Source organism: Elephas maximus, chromosome 6 (genome assembly GCF_024166365.1).
Source record: "Elephas maximus indicus isolate mEleMax1 chromosome 6, mEleMax1 primary haplotype, whole genome shotgun sequence".
Taxonomy (NCBI): Eukaryota; Metazoa; Chordata; class Mammalia; order Proboscidea; family Elephantidae; genus Elephas; species Elephas maximus.
The window spans coordinates 16,975,117-16,987,011 of record NC_064824.1 but is presented as its reverse complement, the minus strand read 5'-3'; the positions used below and the strand labels follow the sequence as shown (position 1 = coordinate 16,987,011).

Genomic DNA, 11,895 nt, shown 5'->3' with positions numbered 1-11,895 from the left:
TGATGCTGCTGCTGGCCTGTGGATCCTACTTTAAGAACCACTGACCTAGGAATTCATTTGTGGATGATGAAGCTGAGTGGAAGTGCCAGAATGTGCTGTGTGAGGGATAAAATGGAGGCTTATTGAGGAATCCAAGTGAGAGCCCAGAAAAATCATCCAGATGATTTCTGCTGAAGGCCATTATTGCAATGTCTTCCTCTATGAGCGATATCAGTGTTAGATTCTATCCATGTCATCAACTTCTACACTTGTCCCTGAGACGTATGCTGCCATAACCATGAGGAGAAGGATCACCTACAGGCAAGCTGACAAGGCCAAGCTCTGGTGTGGGGGAAGCTAACCTGAGGTCTCGCAGCAGATATGAATTTAGTGGTATATCCAAGGTTGGAGACCAAGGTGGTCAAAGGGAATGGACAAATTCCAAGTGACACAAGTTTCTGAGGAAAATCTACAAAGAACGCTGGGATCAAAAACCTACAGTAACATATGCAGGTATCTGTATGTGCTTAGAAAAACTTTTCAGAGGATACACCCCAAATAATTAAGTGTTCAGAAGTAGGATAGTGGAGGAGAGACTTAATGACTCTTACTCTTGATTGTATACATGTCTGTATTGCTTAAATACCTTATAATAATTTAAGAAACTATGAAAATAAAGACAAAAAGTGTCTCAAAAGTAAAAAAAAAAAAAACCGGTAACCTTCTCCTGGTTATAACGAGAGATGGCTGTGGCTGTGGCAGAGGTTTCTCTGAGTGCTGTAGGCAGGTAGCCCTTTGGGTCTTACTTCCACGGCTTCTTGGGGTCAAAGCTGCCTCTGCTGCTGAGATCGAAGGTACGTGAGCGTAATCAGACTCTCCAACCAACTAACCATCAGCTTCTTCCTTGTGATTGGGTCTTGATTAAGGTCCTCTCAAGAAAAACGTCATTGGATCCGTGCTCAAGAGGACTGTACCAGGTTTTCCTGACCTTCCTTCATTGCTAAAGTGAAAACTCCTTAAGATTTGGGTACGTGTATTACAATGGCAAGATTGCCAACACCAACAAAAGACCCACTGGACCTGTCAGTTCTTCTGTTTCACCAAGTACATATATTAACCTTACCAACAAAGCAGAGTAATCCAAGTGCCTGTTGTGTGACACGAACTGATAACATATAATAAAAACTAATTCATACTAGAGCCCTGTCTTTTCTTGAAAAGCTGGGATTTGAAGGAGATGCTATGAGATCTGTGCTATTAGTAAATGGTGCTCATAAGTGACTGATAACATTACAGACTGCATGGGGTCCCTGAGTTCAGAGACTGAGTGATAATTGAGTGAAAAATAGACGACTAAATCAAAGAATTGCACAGAGGTGCAAAGCAAATTTAATTCTCTCCTAAGTTAATATGGGTTGGACTGATAAATTGTTAAACCAAACCTGTAATAAGACTGGTTATTTGAGTGTCTATCTTTGCCATTGTTGCCTCTTGTTGTTTGTTACATTGCTTCCTCTGTGTTGTCTTTCTGGGCCCAGATGTTCTCAGATAATCTGCATTGCCCTGACTGTGGACAACAGTGGTTCCCTAGTTTAGAACTAGGCCATTGATTATACCAAACCGAACTTGTTGAAAATGAATGTTAATAAGTCTTTTTAGGCCATATTAACAGAGCGGATTATTGCCCTTAGTATTATCCTGATAATGCTACTAATAGAAGCCTTGTTCTTCCTTGGTCTTTCGGGCTCCCCAAAATCTCACCAGGTGGACCTTTGAAAAACTTGCCTCCCATTTCTTCTGGGTGCACTCCTGATTAGAAAAAAGGATACATGTATCCAGAGTAGCTGGTTCTAACCTGCATTACAGTTAATTTCGACCAGAACAGACAAAACCTTAAACAAAAAACTTGGCCAAAACAAATACCTTTTTAAATAGTCAAAGTCATGGAGACTCTAGAGGGTTCTATGCTAGTACCACAAGGGAGATGGAAAAATAACTCATTTCTGAATATGACCCACACTGTCACTACTTTGGATTTGCTTCCGTGACCTAGGCATATTTTGTTCAGCATGAATTAAGTCAGTATTCCAGCAAGACTGTTCATCTGGAACCAAACTAATCTTGCTCCCTATGTATGATGTTTTGGATCTAGTCTTCCCCCTCCTAAAAGGTTCCACAGCCTAATTATTGACAATGTGACAAGTTAGTCCTAGAGGAGAAGTTCCCTAAAGATATTTCTAGCGATAACTTTTGTGGAAGAGTATCCTCACTGTAGCTGGATCCTAGATTACTTAAGTAAAACAATTAGACATATTATACTTTAATAAGAAGCTACATTGTTTTAAATTCAACATCTTATGTATTGACCTGTGATGATGATAGACAGATAGATGATAGATAGATAGGTTAGATTAGATAGATAGATGATAGACAGACAGACAGACAGACAGACAGACAGACAGACAGACAGACAGACAGACAGACAGACAGACCGACAGACCGACAGACCGACAGACCGACAGACCGACAGACCGACAGACCGACAGACCGACAGACCGACAGACAGACAGACAGACAGACAGACAGACAGACAGACAGACAGACAGACAGACAGACAGACAGATAGATAGATAGATAGATAGATAGATAGATAGATAGATAGATAGATAGATAGATAGATAGATGATAGAAAGATGATGGATGGATGGATGGATGGATGGATGGATGGATGGATGGATGGATGGATGGATGGATGGATGGATGGATGGATGGATGGATGGATGGATGGATGGATAGATGGATGGATGATATAGATAGATAGATAGATGTACACACACCATTTATCCATATATTCCATGTATTCATCATTGGCTCTCCTTGGCCCATCTTCTATGTGGCTGTGACATTATTGATAACTGTTCACTGTCAGAGAAGTCACATTCTATCAGGCAACACCTACAAGTTTACACCAAAACATATAGAAACTTACTTGGCTCTTCGTGAGTAGATTATCCTGTCTTTGTGATAACTACACTTATATTGTCCTCCCCCCAGGAAAAGGGAAAGTACCTCTACTCTAAGATACATCATGGGAGAAATAATCAGGCTTGTGTCCATACATATTATGAACAGATTAGGGGAGCCATCTGTCTTAGAAATAAGAGGATCTTGCTGGACTTTGGCCACTTTCTGGCCTTCACTTGTTAATAAGAACCATAGGACTAGAATTGGGGTTAAGCAAATTAGAAAAGGTCTCAGAGGTCACTGAACAATTTAAAAAGTAAATGATTAGGTAACAGCTCAACAGTATTATCAAAGATCCAGGTTCTTTCTATTCTTCCTCTCTGGGATCCTTGTTGCTGCCTCAGACATTTCAATCCCAATGAAAGGTTGGAATTAAGGAGAAAAAGGCTGTCTCCTTTCAAGTCTCTTTATTTGGGAAGAAAATGTCAATATCCCTGGCAGATTTCCTCTTACATTTTAGTCAGTACTGGTTTACAAGGGAGCCTGGGAAAGCCTGGCAGATGGGGACAAGGCTGACATTGCCTAGGCAGGACATATTGCCTCTCCTAATTTTTTTTTTTTTTTTTATTAAAACCAGGAAGACAGAAGTGGGGAATGAAAGGCTATTGGTATGCAACAAATCATGCCCAGCACATGTTGTGAAACCTACAGCTATATGTTAGTCTGTATGAAGAATGTGCCCTACAGATCCTTCCTATGTCTGCTTTATGTGTTTCATGATGGAGGTTCTCTCTTGTTATATTGATGAGTAAACTGTGTGGACTACTTAAACCAAAAAAGAAAGAAAAGTAAAAGAAAACAAAAATCCTCACAACTGGACAAATAAGCAACATCATGATAAATGGAGAGAAGATTAAAGTTGTCAAGGACTTCATTTTACTTGGATACACAATCGATGCCCAGGGAAGCAGGAGTCAAGAAATCAAAAGAGGCATTGCATTGTGCAAATCTGCTGCAACAGACCTCTTTAAAGTGTTAAAAAGCAAAGATGTTACCTTGAAGACTAAGGTGGGCCTGACCCAATCCATGGTGTTTTCAATTGTCTCATATGCATGTGAAAGTTGGACAAAAAATAAGGAAAACTGAAGAAGAATCGATGCCTTTGAATTGTTGTATTGGCAAAGAATATTGGATATACCACGGACTGACAAAAGAATGAACAAATCTGTCTTGGAACAAATACAACCAGAATGCTCCTTAGAAGCAAGGATGGCAAGACTACGTCTCACATACTTTGGTCATGTTATCAGGAGGCATCAGTCCCCGGACAAGGACATTTGCTTGGTAAAGTAGGAGGTCATTGAAAAACAGGAAGGCCTTCAATGAGATGGACTGACACAGTGCCCTCAACAAAGGGCTCAAGTATAACATCAATTGTGAGGATGGTGCAGGATCTGGCAGTGTTTCATTCTGTTGTACGTAGGGTCGCTATGAGTTGGAACCAACTCGACGACACCTAACAATAACAACAATTATGTTTGTGGTTGTTTTTTTAAGAATGAAAGTGATACATGTTTATAGAAAAGTTTGAAGCAGTAGAAAATCAGAAGAAAACACAAATTATCAATAACCTTACTTTAAAGCAATCCTTGTAAATATGTTACTGTATTTCTTTTTCAATCTTTTTCACATTTATTTTTACAAACTTCAAAACATAGCACACATTCCAATGTTTCCTCAGACTTCTACAATCCAATAACATGTAGGTTTTACATTACTCAAAAGTTTCACAAAGTAATGCTTACCTTTACTACCTGCAATACATTCTCATAGTTTCTGCTCTATTTCATTTTTTAAACCAATTGCAAGAACATTGTTATGTGCAATTTTGTGTTCTGATTTCTCTATCTAGTGTTATTTTATGAAAACTCCCAATGCCATTAAAATTATTTTAAGCATATTTGTAATGGCTTCACGATATTAAATCTTACTTCAGTATCTTATTTACCCATGGTTATAAAGTCGCTTCAAATTTAAAGAAATTTAGATAAATATTTTCTTGGCCATTAATCATCCCTTGTATATTCCTCAATGTTGATTTTAAGAAATGGAATTACTAAAATGTTTGTATGTATAGCTCCCTTCTAAAATGTGTTGAACTAGAACCAAGGGGACTGAATCAAGTAATTAAGTGATTTCATGCCTTCTGTCCCTGTACCCCCCCTCACCACCCTGGGTTTATGCAACTTGCCAAGAAAATAGGGTCTGGAGAACACCTTTCTTCTCTGGGATTCATTAGCCTGAAGATTAGAAATCTCAGCAGGAACACTAACTCTGTGTCAGTCTGAAATAGTGTAAGGAAGACAGGAGGGTACTTCAACTACAGGCACCTGAATGGCACTACAATCGTCAGCTTTGCAGCTGCCAAAATGCTTTCCTTGCTCATTAACTTTAGCAATGCTAGTTCTAATAAACTGTGATTTTCACTGCTGCTGAAGCAGGCTGACACCACTCTCCTCCCCCAACAGACTGCCTTCCCAAGCAGCCAGCATTCAACAAAAATGGTCCCCACAGGGGCCAATGTGCTGACACAGCCAACACTCTCACTTGCTGCTCCATGCCTGCAGTCCCCACCCCAGGGTTGCAGAGGCAACCACAGGACCTCACCCCACTCTCATCTAAATGCCTCTCTCAATCTCTCTTTCTCCCCCATTTAATGCAATAGTTAAAACAGAAAATTTACTTCTCTCTGCACTGTTTAGGTATAAGTACAAATCTACCGAAATAAGCAGATGTCAAGCTGTTTTCATGAGGAATGCTTGCTGCTGTGATTGTCATGTGGTGGCACAAAGTGGGGAGGCGGCATTTGTCTTCATGCTAAAAGCCTCTAGGGAAGGCCCTCCACATCTTCACTAAAGCTACAGGTGTGAGTCTCTCAGCATTAGGCTCAGGGAGGATAAAGTTCAGGAGCATAGGTGTGTGAGCATGGGTTCTCTGCCAGCACATCTGTCCATTCACAGGTAAAGTTATTTATCTCCTCAGTGCTTTTTGCTATAAAAAACCCTCTGCCAATTGTCCTTCTTTCCTTTCTATTTTTGGCTAGTTTCTACTTAAGCTGTAAGACTCAGTCCAGGTGTTCTCTCCTCCACTGAAGTTTTCTTTGACTTTCCTCTTCTGAGATCCAGCAATACTGTCTGTCATTTATCTCTCTTGCTGGAGTGTAATTATTTATTTCTTTTCTAGAGATTGCCTTTTAATTTACTTTCCCAGCGCAATGCCTAGAACATGGTAGGTGCTCAGTAAACTTTCTGAAATGAACACACACACACATATATACATGCCAGAGAGGTGTGGCTTCAGGGAGGTCTAAAAGAACTGAATAACAAAGAGAGATACCTTCATCTGAGGTGCGTACAGTAGCAGAGACGAGTCACAACTTACGTACTTCTGTAGGGGCACATGTTGAGTCAGGCATCAGATAGGCAGAGTATTTGGCTTGCTTGGTTAAGGAAAAACCATTGAATAGATTCGAATCTGTAAAAGCTGCAGATACAAAATAAATTTCTCCCTCTAACTGATTTACCCTCAACGGATATTTGCTGAGCATAACAGAAACAGCAGAGTGGAGACAGAGTAGGCTGGAAAGGACAGAAAGATATTGGCATTCTTAAGGAAATCAGAGCCTCTGAAAGGGCCAGATCTCACTTTTGAAAAATTTAAGAAGTTAACTAAAATTAACTAACTGCGTAACCCAGACCTGAACCAGCTCAACTTCTGATTGGACCCAAGCGAACAGTCCCTTATCCTAGCTACAAGATAAAGAAAAGGGTGTTTCTTTCTGGGAGAAAATAATATTTACTCTAGTATCTACTTTTTTTTGAACACAGTATCTCTAAAAAAAATTATCCGTGGATGACCCAGATACAGCAATTAGCAGATGAGAACTTTAAAATAAATACTATAATTATTGCAAATAAATTAAAAAGATGAAAATTATTGCTGAAAACTACAGAATTTCAACAGCGAAATGGAATTCTGAAAAACAACAACAACAAAATAACAGGGAGCCAAGAAGGTGGAATAGACAGATGCTTCCAGTGAGCCCTCTTTACAACAAAAACAAGTAAAATAAGTATATTTATGACAAGCTAGGAACCCTGAACATCAAAGGCAAGCTAAGAAAAAGAACTGAGGGGCATGGGGCGGAAGACACGGTTCAGAACCAGAGAGGAGTTACCAGACTTGAATCATGGGGAGCGCTCAGGCACAATTCCCAGGAGCAGCAGCGGTGGGCTGGTACTAGTGTTCAGCTGAAGTTTCCTCAGGGAGAAGCAGCCAGCCACACAGCCTACTCATAGCTCCAGAGAAGAACATTGCTCTCTGCAAAAGCTAAGTACTTGCATATATTTTACCATCCCCCTCTTCCCTCCCCCTGCTCCCAAGCGGGCTTCAGTGGCTGGCTACCCTGAGCCTGAGATAGACCCTGTTGAGCACCTAGAGCCGTCCTCCCAGCCTTGGAGAAGGAATAAATTTGCAATTTGGGGAAAGATAATTTGCCAGCTCCACTAACTGGGGGAGCTCAGGACAGAAGTGGCTCCTATCCAGGCATAAACGGTCCATAGACTTTGAGTATCTTTCCCTTCTGCATGGTCCTGTGTGGGCCTACTTCAGGGAAATAGGCCCTTGTTGGCAGACTCCAACCGTTTCAACTGTGTGGTGGAGAGGTGGGTATTCGATGTTTCACATTGCTTTGCCTATTAAACAGGGTCCTTGCCTACCGAAATCAGGGGCCTAAGGACTGGTAGCTCCAGTGAGGCCACCCAGCCACTCAAGACAGGGGTCTATGGATAACTGGTACCTCCCAGTCCTTACAACCAAAAACATTGGGTGCCCATGGCCCGTCTGCAGAACCCATCCACCTGGACAATCTAGGAAACAAGGACACGCTTTCACCAGAGACACGTGGGGGATGATTCTCAGCCCCCTGCCTTGTTCAGACTGTGACACTCTGCTGCAACCAGACACCAGTACCTACACTATACTCCTCTGCCCCTCTAAGACTGTAGGACAGAGCCTGTACCACACACTTGATGATCAGCTACCTGGACAACTGAGCTGAATTCATACAAGACAAGTGAAGGGACTCCTAGACTGATATACCTGATAACAGCTCTAGCCATCTGAGGACAGGATGTCAGAGTTCCAAAGGTGAAAATAAGCAAGCTACCTTACTCAAGCAACCCATTTGGGGATATCAAAACAAAATAAAGCAAGGAGCTATGACACAGTAAGCAAACGTAACAAAAACTAATACAATAATTTATAGATGGCTTAGAGACAAGAGTCAATATCAAGTCACATAAAGAAACAGACCATGATTGCATCAACAAGCTCTCAAAACAAACAATCAAGGGATCTCTCAGATGAAAGTGCCTTCCTGGAATTACCAGAGGCAGAATATGAAAGATGAATACACAGAACCCTTCAAGACATCAGGAGGGAAATGAGGCAATATGCAGAACAAGCCAAGGAACACACAGATAAAGCAATTGAAGAAACTAAAAAAATTATTCAGGAACATAATGAAAAATTTAATAAGCTGGAAAAATCCATAGACAGACAGCAATCAGAAATTCAGAAGATTAACAACAAAATTACAGAAGTAGACAACTCAATAGAAAGTCAGAGAAGCAGATTTGAGCAAGTGAAAGGCAGAATTTCTGAACTTGAAGATAAAGCACTTGGCACTAATATATTTGAAGAAAAATCAGGTAAAAGAATTTTAAAAAAGAAAGAAAACTTAAGAATCATGCAGGGCTCTATCAATAGAAATAACCTACGAGTGACTGGAGTACTAGAACAGGGAGGGATAACAGAAAATATAGAGAGGAATTGTTAATGGCTTATTGGCAGAAAACTTCCCTGATATCACCAAAGATGAGAAGGTATCTACCCAAGATGCTCACCCAACTTCACATAAGTTAGATGTTAAAAGAAAGTCACTAGTGGGGGGCCAAGATGGCTGACTAGGTAGAACTACTGTGGATCCCTCTTGCAGCAAAGACTTGGAAAAACAAGTGAATTGATCACATACATGACAATCTATGAACCCTGACCATCAAACACAGATCTAAAGAGTTGACCTGAGTGACAGGGGAGCAAAAAGGTGCACCCTGAAGCAGCGACCACTTCTGGAACTGGTGCCCTGTGCCACAGTCTTGAGCACTTGCAGCTCCCTGGTGCCACGTGGTGGGGCTAACTGCAGCTTACTAAGACGGGGCAAGCACGGGACACAGCCCTAACCCCTAACCTCCTGGAGTAACCTCAGAAAAGACTCAGCCAGTGTAAGCAGGCTGCACACTGATATGGCTGACAAGAAAACAAGCAACCAAGGGGAAGCAGTAACTGTTTTCAGAGCCTGGAGCCAGCGTCCCAGTCAGAAAACCTTGGCACTGGGCTTTGGACTAAGTGCAGAGGAGCTGAGCACAGCTTCCTGAGATGGCACAAGCACAGGATGCAGCCCTAGCCCCCTGAAGTAACCTCAGGGGAAACCCAGCCAGTGCACTCAGGCAGCACAACGGTGCGGCTGACAGGAAGACAAAATACCGGAAAGCAACAACTGGTTTTGGAGCCTGGAGTGCAGCATCCCAGCCAGGAATCCTTGGCCCTGGGCTTTGGGCTAGGAGCAGAGGATCTGACCACGGCTTCTGAGATGGCACGAGCACCAGACGCAGGCCTGACCCTCAGGGGCAATCTCAACCTACACAGGCCACACGCCCCTCGGGAATCTCAGATAAAACAGTCATCACCAAGGAAGATAAGTAACTTTGTCTATACTGCTGGGTACTACTCTCTTCTATCTATCTGATCACTCCCCTCCTTGCCCCGGGAGGCTTCATTCACATTGGAATTTCCTGGGCCAGGAAGTGAAGTGCTCTGCAGGGTTTTTTTTTTTTTTTGTCCTAACCCATTCTCCTGGTCTAAGAGAAGCAGCTACTAACAACCCAGGGATGAAAAATCCTTCCCTGACTTCTCTAAACTGGAATAAAAATACAGAACCAGCTCCAGCCAAGCATATGAGATCCACAGCTTGGGCTTTCATTCCTACAGGGAACGAGGTGGCTATTATAATGCAAAGGCAATTCTGATAGAGATCCAACCAGCTGGTGATAGAGCATAAGTGGTTCAAAGGCTACAACAATCAAGACAGCACAATCTAGTAGCCCATCTGGGTATATTGAAACAAAATAAAACAAGATAAGACTCAGTGATTTATTTATTTATTTTAAGTGAGCAAATATAAAATAAATCATTACAATATCTTATAGATGGCTCGGAGACAGCAGTAGATATCAAACCACATAAAGAAGCAGACCATGATTGCTTCTACAACTCCCCAAATTAAAGAATCAAAATCTTTCCCAAAGGAAGATACTATCCTGGAATTGCCAGATGCAGAATATAAAAAAAATAATATACAGAACGCTTCAAGACATCAGGGATGACCTCAGAAATGAAATATGGCAATCCACAGAAAAAGCCAAGGAACACACTGATAAAGCAATTGAAGAAATCAAAAAGATTATTCAAGAACGTAGTGGAAAAGTTAATAAGCTGCAAAAATCCATAGAGAGACAGCATTCAGAAATCCAAAAGATTAACAGTAAAATTACAGAATTAGACAACTCAATAGAAAGTCAGAGGAGCAGAATCGAGCAATAGGAATGCAGAGTGGGGGAGGTGGTGGATAAGGCAATTGTCATCAATACAGTTGAAAAAAAATCAGATAAAAGAATTACAAAAAAAAAGAAGAAACCCTAAGAATCATGTGGGACTCTATCAAGAAGAATAACTTGTGTGTGATTGGAGTTCCAGAACGGGGAGGGATAAGAGAAAATACAGAGACAATAGTTGAAGATCTGTTGGCAGAAAACTTCCCTGGCATCATGAAAGATGAAAGGATATCTATCCAAGATGCTAGTCCAACCCCATATAAGAATGATCCAAAAAGAAAATCACCAAGACATATTATCATCAAACTTGCCAAAACCAAAGTTAAAGAGAAAATTTTAAAAGCAGCCAGGGATAAAAGAAAAGTCTCTTAATAAGGAGAATCAATAAGAATAAGTTCAGACTACTCAGCAGAAACCATGCAGTCAAGAAGGCAACGGGATGACATATAGAGAGCACTGAAGGAGAAAAACTGTCAGTCAAGGATCATATATCCAGCAAAACTCTCTCTCAAATATGAAGGTGAAATTAAAACATTTACAGACAAACACAAGCTTAGAGAATTTGCAAAAATCAAACCAAAGCTACAAGAAATACTAAAGGAAATTGTTTCTTCAGAAAATCAATAATATCAAATACCAACACAACACAAGGTCACAGAACAGAACATCCTGATATCAACTCAAATAGGGAAATCGCAAAAACCAATTAAGATTAATTTCAAAAGAAAAAAAATGCTCAAAACAGGGAATCATTGAAGTCATTGTGTAAAAGATTACAGTAATCAAAAAGAGGGACTAAATTCAGGAGGCATAGTTCTTCCATATGGAGAGGAAAACAAGACGATATAGGACAATACAAGTTAGGGTTTTACTTAGAAAAATAGGGGTAAATATTAAGGTAACCACAAAGAGGTATAACAATTCCATAATTCAATGTAAAAACCAGGAAAAACATAATAACTCAGCAAACATAAATTCAACTGCTATGAAAATGAGGAACACACAATTTACAAAGAAAAACATTTCGGCACAAAAAAGTAAATGGAAAAATGAAATTGTCAACAACACACACAAAAAGGCATCAAAATGACAGCACTAACCTCATACTTATCTATAATTTTGCTGAATATAAATGGACTAAATGCACCGATAAAGAGACATAGAGTCTCAGACTGGATAAAGAAACAGAATCTCTCTATATGCTGCCTACAGGAGACAC

General features: G+C 40.7%; 1 pseudogene; it reads left to right on the top strand.

Annotated features, from left to right (window-relative positions):
* Positions 1-1,517: 1,517 nt before the first annotated feature.
* Positions 1,518-1,914, top strand: LOC126078038 (torsin-1A-interacting protein 2-like; annotated as a pseudogene).
* The last annotated feature ends 9,981 nt before the right edge of the window (positions 1,915-11,895 follow it).